The sequence below is a fragment of the Saimiri boliviensis genome, chromosome 5 (genome assembly GCF_048565385.1).
Source record: "Saimiri boliviensis isolate mSaiBol1 chromosome 5, mSaiBol1.pri, whole genome shotgun sequence".
NCBI lineage: Eukaryota > Metazoa > Chordata > Mammalia > Primates > Cebidae > Saimiri > Saimiri boliviensis.
Genome location: NC_133453.1, coordinates 21,073,469 through 21,089,687, shown reverse-complemented (window position 1 = coordinate 21,089,687; position 16,219 = coordinate 21,073,469). Strand labels below are relative to the sequence as shown.

General features: G+C 40.8%; 1 long non-coding RNA gene across 1 annotated transcript in view; it reads left to right on the top strand.

Annotated features, from left to right (window-relative positions):
* The window catches only part of LOC141584448 (uncharacterized), a 388,524-nt gene that overhangs the window by 49,884 nt on the left and 322,421 nt on the right, over positions 1-16,219 (top strand). The window contains exon 2 of the long non-coding RNA XR_012517501.1: positions 1,770-1,960. This is a non-coding gene — a long non-coding RNA (uncharacterized LOC141584448). The remainder of the gene's footprint in view (positions 1-1,769; positions 1,961-16,219) is intronic.

The following is a 16,219-nucleotide window of genomic DNA, read 5'->3' as shown; positions in this document are numbered from 1 at the left end:
GGAACTTTGCATTGACTATTCCCTATTTCCAGAATGGTCTTCCCCAGAGACCCCCAAGGCTAATTCCTCACCTGTTCCCAAATCTCACTTCCCAACCATGCTGCCTCATTTAAAACTGCAACCTGCCTCCTCACTCCTCCCACTGCACCACACCTTTACTTTACTTGCCTTTCCTTCCAGAGTATTTATCATCTTCTAACACACTCTGTAACTCACTTTTTGATTACATGTTTTTATTTGTTTATTGTTTATATCCTCCCATGTAAAAAGTGAGCCTTTTGAGGGCAGGGATCCTAGTCTATTTTGTTCACAGATATATCCTAAGAGCACATAGAGCCTTTAAATGAATATTTATTGACATTTGTTGGACTTCATGGACAATCTTTCATGAAGAAATTGCTTAGAGATATTTCATGTTTGGGGACATTCAGCTGAGAGGAATTCTGGTCAAGTTAGCACTAAAATGAAAGAAGACTGGTATTTCAGAGCTTCCTCCAATTCCTGCAGTGTCAACACAGACTCAGCATGGTTGTAGTGACAACAACAATAATCATAAGTAACAACAAGAATTGACTCCTAACCATTATATAGTATTCTACATATGTTGCATGCTTTGTATTTGAGCTTCATGATTAGAGAAAGGCAAGGTGGATAGCAGTACTCTCATTTTGCTTATGTGTAAACACCTTCAGAAAGCTTAAGTGACGTCCTGGAGGTCACACAGCTAGGAAATGATGTAGATGGATCCTCAGCTTAGGTATTGTGATTGTTAGTCTGTTCTCTGTCACGAGGACTACCTTTCATATACAGGCTATTCTTGATTGCCTGGACAGAATGGCAGGATGAGGCACAGAGGCTGGAACCATAAGCGTGGAGGTTCCCTTTGTGCTGTGAGATTTCTAAGAGCAAGCTATAAGCTGAAGCTTTCAATAACAAGAGGTAGGATTTTAGAACAGAGCAAGATGGGGCTGTCTGCAGAGGTTTTGTTATTTATTTATTCTTAATTGCATAAAAACAAAAGCTTATGCAGATTTTTTTTTTCTTTTTGAGGCACAGTCTCACTCTGTCACTTAGGCTGGAGTGCAGTGGTGCTATCTCAGCTCACTGCAACTTCCAACTCCTGGGTTCAAGTGATTCTCCTACCTCATCCTCTTGAGTAGCTGGGATTACAGGCACATGCCACTACACCTGGCTAATTTTTGTATTTTTAATACAGACACGGTTTCACCATGTTGGCCATGCTGGTCTCGAACTCTTGACCTCAGGTGATACATCTGCCTCAGCCTCCCAAAGTGCTAGGATTACAGGTGTGAGCCACCATGCCTGGCCATATGCAGAGAATTTTGATTGAGGTTTCACTGTGAAGAGTGGGTAATATTGCCTTTAGCCAGCCTGGTTCGTCTAGGACCTTTTGTGGGCAACATTTTTTAGAGTCGTGTTTCTCAATGAGACAAATATGGGGGACATTTGGCAATGTCTGGAAACATTTTTTGTTGTCACAGCTGGAGACAGGGGTGCTACTGGCATATTGTGGGTAAAGGTCAGAGATGCTGGTATACATCCTACAATGCACAGGAAAGCCCACAAGAAAAAATTATCCAGCCCAAAATATCAATGGTGCTGAGATTGAGAAACCTTGCCTTAGACGATGCTGTGAATGACTGTTCCTGGTCCCCACCTTGTCCTGGTTTTTCTGGATCTCTAGTTCTTTTCCTTCAGAAGGAGTAGAGAGTGGGCTAAAAATCTCTCTTTAAAATGATTCCTTCTAGGGAATTAATTAGCAAAGGGAACAAGGAGTTGCAAACTTCCACAGCCATCAGCTTGCCACCTGCTGCAGCATCAGTCACGTTCCTGCCTATGCCAAGCCTGGAGGTGGAGAGACGCCGTTTTGTGCTGCTGGTGTGGGTCTGCAGACTTCAGATGTCCTCTCTGAACCAGGGATGAGCCGGTGAACACCAAGGTAGGAGGGCCAGCACTCTATGTTGTCAATTGCCTAGATGCCCAGGGCATTGTGTAAACCAAATGAACTCCCGGATCTTATCTTCGTCTTGACAGTTCTCTGGTACTGCTAGAATGCCCAGGGATATTTGTTCTAACTTATCCAATTGGTATTGAAATACTTTCCAAATGAAGGATAAGGCTGTCAGCGACTACTCTGAACATTAGCATATGCCTGCCAGTGTTTGCTTCCCTTACCAATAGAGTTGAATCACAGTTTTTCTCCTGTACACAGTGCCTTCCAGTTCTCAGAGAATAATATTGGGTCATGAATGGACACACACACATATCTTCACATACATAATTTTTAATAGAATGTTAAAAGTAATAGTAGAATGAGAAAGAAAAACAATTCCTTAAAGATTATTTCTTCCTTCGCTATTAGCAACTTGGAAACGGATCCTGAAATGATTAAAATTATATTCTAAGACTCCAGAGTTAGTAGCAGACCAGGACTGGAACTGTGGTCTACAGGACTCCTAGCTGTGAGCTATTTCTGCTATCCAAGGATTAAATAAACTATCAATTACTAGGATAAAGTTATTCCTTGTTTAGATGAAACTCATTTTACAAAATGTTAAGTTTAGAGATTTGAGCAAGCAGGACATTAATCTGCATCACAGAGACATGAGGCTTGTCCACCTTGTGCTTGGGTATGCCATGCCTTTGACTTAAAACACTTTTTACTGTCTGGTTTTCCTCTAAGCTCTAGGAAACATGATTTCTAGTCTCCTTGGCAGGCCCTTCTTTCTCTGGCAGTCCTTAACTTCTGGGGTTCCTTAGGATGCTTGGGAGTTCTTTTCCTTTATACTTGACAAATTATCCTGGGATAACCTCAGCTCTCCCTTGTCATCAGTTGCTGTGTTAGTTAGCTGTTGCTGTGTAACAAATTATCCGAAAACTTACATGTCTCTTTGATGATGTGTGCCCAATCTGTCCTCAGCCCAGGGTATGTGTGGGGTGGGTTCCAAACTCTGTGGGTAAGGGCAGGGATGGAGCTAGGAGGCTAACAACAAGCTTTGTGGGATGTAAATCTCATTGGGTGAGAGTCTAATCTCTCACAAGATCCTGAGCTCCACCAGACTCTGCATTTCTTCAGGGCCTAGCAAAATGCCCAGCATCTTGATACATAATTGATGAATAAATGAATGCAGAAAGAGTTGCTGCATTGATGTGAAATGTCTCCAGGACTAGTGGGCTGTGGAGTTGCCTACCTTCTTTGGTTATTTACCACCCAGTGTTGGTTGTGCAGTGGAATAATCTAGAGGACTTCTTTATAGCTAAAGATGCCAAGGCCTCACTTCAGACCTCCTGAATCAGGACATTGGAATGTGTAGTCTGGGCATGTGTGGTTGTTGAAAGTTCTGCTGATGATTCTGTTGTCTGCCTGAATGAAGAATGAACAATTTACAAATTATCTCCTGGTTGATTTGCTTTTCTGTGAAAACACTTTAATATTCCATAGGAAAATAGGATCCCCTTTGTAGTCATTATTCTCGTGCAAACCTGTTGAGGTGTCTGCTGTATTGTCAAGTGTAATCATTGTCTGTATTATCTGAACCCAAGTAATATACATTCTTGCTACCACTGTAAGTATGTGTTTGGATGTCCTGTTTTTGCTGATCCATGATCCACTAATGTGTGGATATCTTAGATACCTACCTCATTTATTATTAAAAGTAAAAGATTAATTTATTTAACTATTTTAGGCATGGCAATCATAGTAACGAACACAAATAGACAAGTATTTTTGCCCTCACAGAACTTACAGTCCTTGAGGGAAACAGTCAATAAACAAGATAATTAAAAAACATGTATATATCTGGATGGTGATGAGGGCTGTATTAGTTAGCTATTGCTGTATAACAAATTATCCCAAAACTTAGATCTTAACACCGTAACAATTTATTTCATCAACATTTTTGTGGGTCAGGAATCTGAGAGTAGCTCAGCTGGGTGTTTCTGGTTCAGGATTTCTTAGGAGGCTGAAGTAAAAATATTGACTGGGGCTGTGGTAAGTCAATGGCTTATCTGGGGCCAGAGGCTCATCTCCCAAGATGGCTTACCCTGTGACTGATGACAAGAAGTCTCAGTTTCTTTCCATATGGACCTCTCAATAGAGTTGCCTGGGTGCCCTCTTTACATGGAAGCTTATGTCCAAATCTACATCAGCGACCTAAGAGCAAGAGAGTGAGCAGGAGGAAGCCATGATACCTTTATATGAGCTTGTTTTAGAAGCAGTATCCCATCACTTCTGCCTCCTTGTCCTTGTTAAAAGTGAATCACTCAGTAAAGCCCATAGTTTAAAGGAGAGAAATTAGCTTCCACTTTTGAAGGGAGGAATATCAAAGAATGTGTTGATATGTTTTAAAACCACTGCAAAGGCTAGGGGGAAAAATAAAAGCAGAGAAGGGAGATACGGAGAGCTGGTGGAGGCTGAGCTGTCATTTGGGATAGGATGACTGGGGAAGAACTTGAGATTCACATGAATGTCTGGAGGAGGTCATTGTGGCTGGAGCTGAGTGTGCAAGAGGAGAGAAGCAGGAGGTAAAGTCAGGGAAGTGACAAGAGGCTGTGGAGCGATTGGGAATGGCTTTTGAGACCATTGTAAAGACTTTGGCTTTTACTACAAGTGAAATAGGAAGTTAATGGAAGCTTTTGAGGATGGAGGTTTTCTGTCCTATGAAGAATAAGACAAGGAAACTAAGGATAAAACAGGGAGATCAGTTAGGGATTCTTGCAATAATCTAGGTGGAAGAGGACCATGGTTTGATCTTAGAAGGGGTAAGGGTGTGGGTGGTAGTGAACAACTGAAGACATGGTCAGGAGTGGCTGCATTCGGGATATATTTTGTAGGTAGTGCTCCTAGATTTGCGGATAGATTGGATATGGGTTGTGAGCGAAATACAAAAATAAAAATAAGGATCGTTTGCAAGGGCTTTGGCTTGCGCAACTGAAAGAATGGAGTTGGCATATGTTAAGATGCTAAGAAATTACCATATGTCTGGACAAGCCTGCTGCACGAAGCAAATTCAAGCTTCTTCAGTGAAGGTGACCGTTTTTCGTTGAACATTTTTAAGGCAACACAAAGACTCAAAAGCAAACTGATTATTGAAACCTCTGGTGTCTATTTTTTTAATTAATATTCAAAAACCATCATTATTGATAACCTAAAAAATAAAGAAGATGGTTATTAGCAGTGTCTACAAATGACCATAGTCCCTGACAATAGTAAGCATAACTTCAGAGATGAACTGGAAGATGTCTTGGACAGAAAGATAATCAATGAAGGTGAGAAAAAGAAATCCATACAACAAGAATGTTCTATATGCAAAACAACCAAGCATACTCTTGCTCATTCAGTCTAACATTCTCATTTAAAATATTTGAAAATTCATTTATCAGTCATCTATCCTACAAATATTTATTGATAATATAATATGCATTAGATGTTGTTCAAAGTTCTCATTTAAGGCAGAAATATTGAGTTAAATCACATGAACTTGCTGATATTTGACCATTGACCATTTGTGGTTTACCACAATGGCCATTTCATATTGTTCAAGGTAATATTTTATGAAAAAAATTTGATGTACAGGTTGCTTGTTCTAATCAACATGTCATTTCATCACGTACGCATATGCTAACATTCGAGATTTTAAGGTTCATTCTTCCTACACTATCCTAATAATGTGGCTGATATTTAATAACTTAGTTGTCCTCATTTCTGTCTCTTTACACCTGTCACACCTGCCTGTTGTAATTGAAATGTCGTTCTCTCTTTTCCTGTCCCTTGTGTAAATGGAGCACAGCTGTTTCCTGTCACCTGTGTGTACAATGTCCCTTCATGTACTTGAACTTATCTGTAAGGTCGTATTATGAGGTATTACTAGGCCTGAGGATGTACTTATAACTAAGTACATCACATCCCAGCTGTTTTTGGTATCAGTTTAGAGTATTAAAGACCAGTCTGAGCCAGTTATAGCCTGACTCTGAGCCCCAGCTGTGTGGATCTTGCACAGATATGCTGTCTTGCATGTAACATTTGTGACAGGCTTAAGCTGCTGGTAATAGTGTCCCAGCCTTGAGGGCAGGTTTAGCCAACACCAGTTTACAGTTATGATCATCATTTGATAATGCTTTTCAATTTCTTATTTCAGAGCTGAATGTCTGTGAACCAAACCAGAACTGTCTCTAGGTACACAGGCAATGTTATTTAAGCTTGCAATAAGAAGTGGTGTGTTTCTTACTTCCCTTGGACTCACCTGCATTTTTTATTCCAACACAACATATGCTCAGCTCTGTACATCTCAGAAACAGAACATCTTATCACTCTGTGGGGATGTTGCTCCCTTCCTATTATGTGGCTTCTCTTGTGCTCTACAACTTCATTTTGTATCATCTCATTCTAGAAAATGACATTCTCAGAGGCTTTCCTGAGTTAAGTTACATTGGAATAGGTGCAGCTTGTGTCCAGGCTGGAATACGATGCTTGTGCTATGTGAAACAGGGTTGCTGTTATTTTTGCCTGTCTTACTTAATTAGTATACACACAGCATGACTGGGGTCCAGTCCCTACCCTGTTTATTGAGGTGCAACATCATGAGGTAGAAAAACATCTATAGAAATTGAGAAAAGAATTTTTTTGATGGTACATAAACAATTAGATGAACACAGAGAGAGAATTATCCAGCACCTGCATTCTCAGAGACTCATCTGATTGCCTTGAAACCCATTATATTGTTTTTCTCCCCCTTCTTTATTGCATTTGGCTACGGGTGCAGCGGCTGTCTCTTACAACATCTATTGTTTGATTGCATCCGTTGCTTTTAAAAATCCAGGTCTGTGAGCCCAGTTCCAACTTCAAATGGAATTGGTGCAAAGGGATGGAGACGGCAGATCCTTGCCAGACATGGAGTGATGACTCCATTCCAATTGCATTTCCCTTTAATGAGGATCCTGATGCGGCTCTCATTCCTCTGCAAGTGCCATGCTGCATCCGGTGTAATGGCTGCACTTGATGGATAATTTATGCAAACAGAACACAAACAAGAAGTCATTAAGCCACCCAACGAGGGTCCTTGACTTTTGCAAAACCAAACAGTTATTCTGATCCTGATGAGTTTAATTTTACTTTTGGTTGAGTACCGATGAATACATTATATTTAAAATAAATATAATATTATCAATATTCATGATCAAACTGAATGTCATTTGGTGTTTAGTGTTTCTCTTATTTTTAAAGAGTGATACACAGAGCTTGAATTCATAGTCACAAAGTATTCTTATTTAGATCTTTAATTCTAAGTCTGCTTTTAATGGATTCCAACATAGCTAGTGAAAAAAAGGAGGCAGAGGGGAATCTATTATTTGCATATGTGTGAACACCTTTACTTTTCATTTGAATAGTTCTTGTTTGGTATTTGCAGCTCTAGAATGTAGGTAAATGTGAATTTGAGAATTTGACATAAAGAAACTGTAAAACCCTGGACCACATAAAGAAAATTGATATTGAATATGATTTGGCTACCTAGTGATAAAAATCTACTTACAAGAAAATTAAAATTAAAAAAATAAGTCTTTAGCATGCATAATGCCTTTGCTGTAACTCAAGGACCATGTATGTGTACAATGTTTGGATGTCAGTTTACATAATGTGTTGTGTTCTCAGTGCTTTCCAGATGCCCAGCAGTTTATTTTAGTAATTTTAATTTTATTACAACAGCATCCTATGACTCGGTTGCTGTACAGCTTCTCCGGGAGCACTCACGTGAAAATCATTAAAGCCTAAATGATCCTGGCAGGTAATCTCACCATCTTTTCATCTTCCATTCCCTGGAAGGTGGCCCCTGTCGATTGTTTAAAGGAAAAGAAACACTGTTACATGAGGCACAAATAACAATGCTGCATCCTGATCCATTCCCTATAGAGAGGAAAATAAGGCGGTTGTCAATCTGTGGAGTGGAGGCTTATCTCTGGGGGTACCTGGGAAGAAAATATGCCTCCCAGTATCAGGAGCCACATGGCACCAGCCTCTGGGGTTCACTGAGGCCCTTTAACCTCAGTCAACCCCAGAGGGGACAGGACCTCCCGACATGTGATGGATAAGACTCCCAGACCAGCAGCTGGGGCAGCCGCATCTACTACAGCCACCTCTTCTGCCACTTTAGGGTGACATGGGAAATGAGGAACTGCAGGGTTGGGTCCCCCAGTTTCAGGAGAAGGGATCTCTTGGGGAGGTCAATATGAAGTAAAAAAGAGGGAGACTGGAGGAGGACTGCAGGGAAAAGGGAAGCAAGCTTTTTCAACTGTCAGGCCCCACTCATTTTCCCCAGGAAAGGGGAGAGGGAAGGAAGAACTATAAATACACAGTCAAGAGGTGGAATAGATCCCCAGGAATAGGACTGGACAGTGGGCAGGCCTTCTTATGGATGATTGAACAGAGCAATACACCATTGACAGCTGTAGGTGAGGTGAATTGTTAGCATGACTGGCTCACCTTGGAAGGAATGCTGGTAGCTACAGCCTGAATTTCTGGTTGATGCCAAGGATTTCCTACTCCTGGCACCCTTATTCCCAAAATATCTTAGAGCCTCTACCAAAGATACAATACTCAGGTTCTATGTCTAGATTTACTAGTTCTATGGGTCTGGAGGTTACGTATCTAACAATAGCCTCTAAGTGTTTTTGATCTACACAGCCAGGATCATGTTTTGACAATCATTGTCTTAGACTCTGAAGTTGGGCATCTTGCAGCTACAGAACTCCCTCCAATCTATAGTTTGAAGACATTTTCATTTAACTTATGAGTCTCTGAGGACAGCTAATTTTCTTTGTCCTTCCTTTCTGATAATTTCCCTCTTCTCTCAATGCCTTAAACCTTCATACAAGAATTGGAGTGATTTTGATAGGAGATTATTTTTAGTTTGGCGTCTGTGCAAAATTTCATCAAGACTTATGTAGGTAATATGCCAGTCTGTGCCCCTTGACTGCTAGGCTGGAGGCAAGAGACTCAAGAACAAAGAAAAGATTCTTGCCTGCTCCGTTTGAGAGAGGGGAGATGTTTTCGTATATTATTAGGAAAATGTTAATGGATTAGGGAGAAAAAACTGGGCACATCCCTAGGATATGGACATAGCCTAGCTGCTCACACCCCCTTTTTAAAACCTCATGGCCTGAAATCATATCTGTATTTATCTATTTATCTAACAACATACTACTTTGTCTGTAACTACTGTTGCTTATAGTCATTTGGCTATATTTCCCAGGCTTTCTTGGTAACTGGTATATGAGTGGGTTTGGTCAATGGAGACACTTACAGAAGACTACAGCAGGAAGAAGCCTTCATTTTTCCATTGTGGCTGCATCTCTTCTATGATTCTAGCTCCCCATGGTTTCTCCCTCCCTAGTTCCAACTCTTACCTGGAAGCTGCTAAACTGGTTCAGGGAATATTACCTTCTTCTTGTGTTCTTTCAGTCTAAGGATGACAGCAACTTTCTGCTATTAGGAATCCCCTGATTGCTTCACCAGTTTTGCTTCTTAGCTCTCCAGTTATGTGTAACAAATTCCCTAAGTAATTTCCTCTGCTTAAAATACCTAGAGAGGAGAGGTTTCTGCTTCCTGGCTGGATCTTGATTGATTCACTGATCACAGGTAGGCACTTCCTTGCATAGAGCTTGATAGCATTTAAGGAAGGTGGGGTGGTGGAGTATAACGGCTCTGGACTCAGAATGCTGAAATTCAAATTTTGACTACAGGCAAGGAATTTCATTTCTTTGGACTTCTGTTTTTTTGGTTGTGAACCTCCTGTGCATAGACCCATTGTTGACTTCTCTTTGTCCCCACAATAACTCACACAGGGAATAGAATTTAGACTTTAATAGGCTGATTGAGAGCAATAGAAATATCTTGATGATCTGCCTTGTGTTATGGCTTATTATAATTACTCATCATAAATGCTCACTATATATAAATACTCATTATAAATATAAGCACTCTTTTATGCCGAGCCCAGGCATAGCTTCACTGATGCTTTTCAACATAATGACCCTGGCAAAGGATGAGATTTGGCAAGCAAGTTGAAACCCATTTTAGACCCATGAGTCCAAGTCTTTATTTTTGTTCAGATTCAGAGACTGAAGCCCAGAGAGACTAAATGCATATCAGACGCAAGGGAAAATACATTTTTATATTAAAATTATGTTGACGTGTCAGCATGGTAACTCTTTTGTTGTATATGTGTAAATACACATATATGTATATATACATATATATGCACATAGATGTATCCTTATGTGTGCATTTTATATATTATGTATATATGATATATGTATGCATATATTTAAAATTATAGAATTTGTTTCACTTGGGAAGGCAGCTGTGCATTCATTCAATCCAATACTTTCATTTTATGGACGTGAAAAATTAACCTCAGTTCCTGAAAATGGGTATGTGTGTAAGTTCTATAGGGAAGTTGAAGGAAAACAATTAACATTTTTTTCTTTCATTTTAAACTATCAGTACATCTTTTTTTTTTTTTTTTTTTTAATTGGGAAGTAGCCCACCACCACTAGATGTGGTATAGTTTTTGTACCTTTATTTTGACAGTTAACACACTTACAAACTTTATGTTTCATTTTTGGAGTTTGGAGAATGAAAAAGTTATTCTGTGCATTGTCAGAAAACAGAGGGTATGAGAAACCTATACATACTTTTAATTTATCTTAAAATCTGCCGTGTCTCAAGTCTGATGAAGTCAGCTTGTCTTCAGTCCCTCTGAAGTTCTATCTTTTATAGACCTATATAGGGGTAAGAAAACAAAAGATGGCAGACAAACATAAAACTTCTGAGATTTCCTTTAGTGGTTCATTTTTGGCAGAGATGATGAGATTGCAGAATATATGAACTTCTGCTTTAGTTTCTGTAATCTGTCTACCTGATGAATTTTTTTTAAACGTAAGTGGTATAACAGTGATTGCTGCAGATTTCCCATTCACTGTAAAAATGTAGGCATTTGAACTAAGGAGCAGAGGAGCCGACTTGTTGGGTACATTTTGCAGGGACAGTCCATTCCCCACGTATGTGCTCCAGATGTTGGTGAGCATTGAGGCAGAGAATTTCAGAAACCTGAGGTCAAGGTTTTTCCTTGCAGTTTTGTCCATTCTGTTATTTGCATGCCATAGGTTCTCTCAAATTCACCCCTCTGCTATATCAATCAAAGCCTTGAACTTTCTTTTTTTTGGTGGTGGTGGTGGGGGGTGATTGTTGTGGTTAAACTGTGATTGTCTCTGTCTTTAAGCATTTTCACTTAAATGTTTATTGTTCATGATGCACAGCTCCTGAGCCATACCCACCAGAGGGAGGGAGGAGAAACAGGAGGATGTCAGTCTCACCAGCTGGGTTTACAGCTTCGTTGTCTGGCCTGATTTTATGAGAAGAAAGTACATGGTGGTAGAAGAGAGAAATTGCTAGGGGGTAAACGTGTCCTTTGAAATGCCACTCTTGGCTTCCTGACAAGGAAGAAAGAAAAAGCCTGTGGTGGATTCGTTCAGGTACCCTAATGGAAAAGAAGCCAGGGCTGAGATTTTGGCAGGGAGCTGAATTTTCCCTTCTCATGTAGAGATTAACATTCATGACGGGGACCCTCCCTTCCCTGTGTGGGAACGGCATTATCTATCTGCTCGGCTAAATAGAGGGTTGGATTGCCTGGAGAGCCTCGGGGGGCTCAGCAGGATCTCATTGGCCAAACAGCTTGATTTGTCATTAACTCTCCATCCTAATTATCAGCCCTAATTCCAAGAATCCAGTCGGCCTTCTGTTTATTAATAGTGATCTCAGCCATCAACCAGCTCCCATACTTACCTGCCTCAAGGAAAAAGAAGGGACAGTATTCTGAGGCTGAAGAAGATGCACCTTGGATTTAGGTTGCCTGTGTACAAATGTTATCTTTGCTTTCCACCAGCTGTATGAATTGAGCAAATTTCTCATTTCTTTAAATCTCAGTTTTCCTAGCTATAAAATGGGCACAAAACTATAACGTATCTTACTGGACTGTGGAGCTTAAGGAAGATCATTTGTGAACAGAAATTTGCACAGTATCTGACCCATACTGAATGCTCAGTAAATGTTGACCTTTTTTTTTTTTTTATTAAAAAAATAAGAGATCTTGCCATGCATTAAAAACCTCATATATGGGTCAGTCATGATGGCTCATGAATGTAATACTGGCACTTCAGAAGGCCAAGATGGGTGGATCACTTGAGACTAAGAGCTTGAGACCAGCCTGGGTAGCATGGAAAAACCATCTATACCAAAAATAATACAAAAGTTAGTTGGGTATGGTGGCACGTGCCTGTAGTCCCAGCTACACATGAGGTGGAGCAGGACAAGCACTTGAGCCTGGGAAATGGATGTTACAGTGAGCCAAGATCATGTCACCACACTCCAGACTGGGCAACAGGGCAAGATTTTCACACACGGGGCAAGATTTTCACACACACACACACACACACACACACATACCACACACACCGTACCATCATATATGCACCAAAGACATGTTTAGGCAACCTCTAGGACTAAGGAATGTTAGGCAAAGGCTGAGGGGGACTTCGGGTGGGGTGTTGGAAGTTTGCCTTTCTTTGATTTCTTTCTCCTTTCTGTAGGAAATGTGCACTCCCTACTCATAATGGTGAGATGCAGCCTGGTGTCTTCTTCTTGGGAGGCACATTTGGCTCTGGAAGACTGAGTAAGTCAAGGGTGCGACCAAAGTATAAGGAAACACATTTCTGTTTGCTTAGTGCTGATTCTGATAGGATATTGAAGTATGAGAAGGATGAAGGAAATCATGAGGTTTCTGTATTGTCCATCTCAGCTGGGTATCACAGAAAAAGAGTGGAGCAGGAGCTCTGTCAGGAATATCATGAATTCAATTGGACAGCACTTTGGTTTTAAATCTTGGAGATAGTATGTAGTTGCAGAATTGTGGATAGGTATCAAGACCACATCTGACCATGTAATGTGAAAAGTTGGTTAATTTCTGATAATTATGGCCTATTAATACCAAACTAGAGAAGTCAGGGCTATTTTCCCACCCCAATTTCCATAGTGTTTCTTGAAAGTAAATCTCTTTGAGGATATACACGTGTTTTGCTGAGAGAGAAACTGGGGTATGAAGTCTTGCTGGACACTTTTTTTCTTTTTTTGAGATGGAGTTTTGCTCTGATGCCAGGCTGGAGTGCAGTGGTATGATCTCAGCTCACTGCAACCTCTGCCTCCCCAGTTCAAGGGATTCTCCTGTCTCAGCCTCCGGAGTAGCTGGGACTACAGGCACGCACCACCACACCCAGCTAAGTTTTGTATTTTTAGTAGAGATGGGGTTTCACCATGTTGGCCAGGATTGTCTCCATCTCTTGACCTTATGATCTGCCCATCTTGGCCTCTCAAAGTGCTAGGATTACAGGCATGAGCCACTGCACCCACCTGGATACATCTTGTTCATAAATTTAGTAAGTAGTTATTGTGTACGTGTTACGGTCAGGAAGTGTAGTAGGCATTGGGGTACTCTTGCCCTCACAGAGCTCCCAGCCTCTCATCTCCTCACAGGCAAGTGTGGTGTGGAATTTTGTTCACAAGATGGCTTCCACCAATCCCTTCCCTCTCTTTACTCAAATGTCACTGCTTTGACCAATAGAACATGGTGGAACTGATGCTATACCAGACCAGGGTCTGGCCTTTAAGGGGACCAATATGTTTTTCTTTCTTTATTTCCATTTCTCTGGATCCATGGCTAGTCATGTAAGAAGTCTGACTATCCTGCAACTTCTGTGCTGTGAGGAAGCCACTTGAAGAGCCCATGTCAGGGAAAAACTGAGGAATCTAACAGATAGTCAGAAACTACACCACACACATATAGTTCTGGCAAGGCTATCCCAGTCTTCTCAAGCTGCTTGATCTACTCCTTTGTGTTCTCACTAATTCCTTGACTTCCACAAAACCATGAGCATGTTAAAACAGTGGTTTTGTGCCACCCATTTTGGGGGTGGTTTCTTAGGCAGCTGTTGATGGTTGGAACACTCAGTGTTTGGTCCGTCTTTGATTCCCTAGCCAAGCCCAGTGATGAATACATAGCATGTGCTCAAGAAACATGCTTTGGACTTTAATAAGCTGTGCTTCACTCTTCCCTCCCATTTATATCCAAACTTCTCAGAGGAAAAGAGGCAGAAATTAGGGCATAAGCTGTAAGGCTTAGGCTCATTCCAAGTGATCTGATTGCCCCAGACATCCCAAAGACAACCTTGGTCTCTCTTCACCTCCCTGCCCACTATACACCCCTTTCAGAATTTCAAAATTGGCTCAGCCTTTACATGCAGATTCTTGAAGATGTCCCACATGCAGGTGAGGATGCCTTGCCTCTGTGCTAAGGAAACTTGGTGTTCTATGTCAGTGTATTTGGAGGCATGTGGAGGCATGCTTAGTTTTTCAAATCACCCTTACAAGGCCTGAACCTTGGCCTTGAACTTGGCTGACTCTGAAACTCTCCAACTCTGACTCTCAGCTTGTCTCTGTTGATGACCTTTATAGAACTTAATGTTGAGCCAATTGGCTGCTCTACCCACTCTGTTTTTTTTTTTTTTTTTTTTTTTTTTTTTTTTTTTTTTTTTTAAGTCAAACTTTCCTAGTTCCTGAGACATCCTCATTTTCTGTGCTGAGTCCTGATGAACCCATGAAATCCTTTGTAGCTTCCTAAAGGATTTTTTTCTGCATTCAGAAGGACTCAATTCAATGGCATTTTGCTCATTTGGAACCTCCGTGACCAGCCACCATCTACAGGCTGCATCTCAGACTTCTTGATCTATCTCAAGTCTTCCATATTCAGATTCCAGGCTGTCCCTGCATTCCTCCTGCTCACAACATGCCCCTTGCCTAACTCCTTTGCATTGATCAGACTCACTCCCTCACTCATGATCTCCATCCCTGTGTCTTCCCCTAATAATGCTCAGGGGTTTCTTGTTTTCCTGAGTTGGCTCATGTTCCACTTCCCCCTGGGGGGCCCCTGCCACTCCCCCGCTCCTCCCTGCTTATCTAAAGCCATCCCATTCTTGGTGCAAATTCCCTTTTCTCCTTGAAGCAGTCCTGGTTCATTTTCCCCCAGCTCTGTCCCTGGTCTTTGCATGACTCTAATCCTCCCCTGCATCACTGTTAGGTAATTAATCATGCACTGGCTTGTGACACGTCTTGTACAGCATTGAGCTGTTATCTCTTGTATGTGCTTTCACTTTTCTTACATTTATGTCTTACCCCTTTGAGTTCCCTGAGATCACAGAGCATCTCTTTGGCATTCTTTTTTATCCTCCTCAGTGCCTTGCTTGCATGTCATAGCTGCCCTATAAATATTTCTGTAATATCAAGATATAACCTTCCTCAGGTTTTGCTACATTTCTTTCCTAAAAGTGGTCTCTGAGGCTCTAAGCCAGACAGTGACTATTGTGGACTTTTTCCGATGAATAGGGAGGCAGTGGGGGGATACATTTTGGCATTTGGAAGCCTTCAGGTGTCCTTTAAGTCTGTTCATAACTGTGACTCACTCATCCTGTGGGCTACCATGCGCCAGGCTCTGTGCTAAACCCTCTACTGTAATACTGTTTTAGTCCTTGCCATAGTCTTATGGGAGTAATTACTATCATGGTTCTAATTTTCCAGACTAGGAAACTGAGGTACAGAGAACTTCCATCATTTTCCTGAGACCCATAGCTCATATATGTGATATGCTGAGACTTTAAATCCTCTGATCTGACTCGAGTGTGAAATTTTAGCCATTATGCATAGCACATCCTGACCACATTAAGCAAAAAAAAATTAGCCCTTGTCTGTATACTGTTATCCCATTTATAAACCACTTTCATACATAGTGTCTTTATCTGAATCAACACTCCTAAGAAAAAATTAGGGCACTCTTATTTACTCCTGTTTTTATTATTTATATCCTAGATTTTATTTATATTCTAGATATAATTATTTCCTGTAATCTGAGATGTTTTATGCTGTTGTTAAAATGTAATGCAAGTAACATGTAAATGCATTCTCATTGTTAAAAAAAAATCCAGAATTCCAAAGAACACAGGATATAGTGAAAAATCCACTCTTAATCCACCCCAACCATACTTCCTTCCCTGGAGAGAATTACTGCTGTAACTATATAATGCATAACTATCCCTTCAC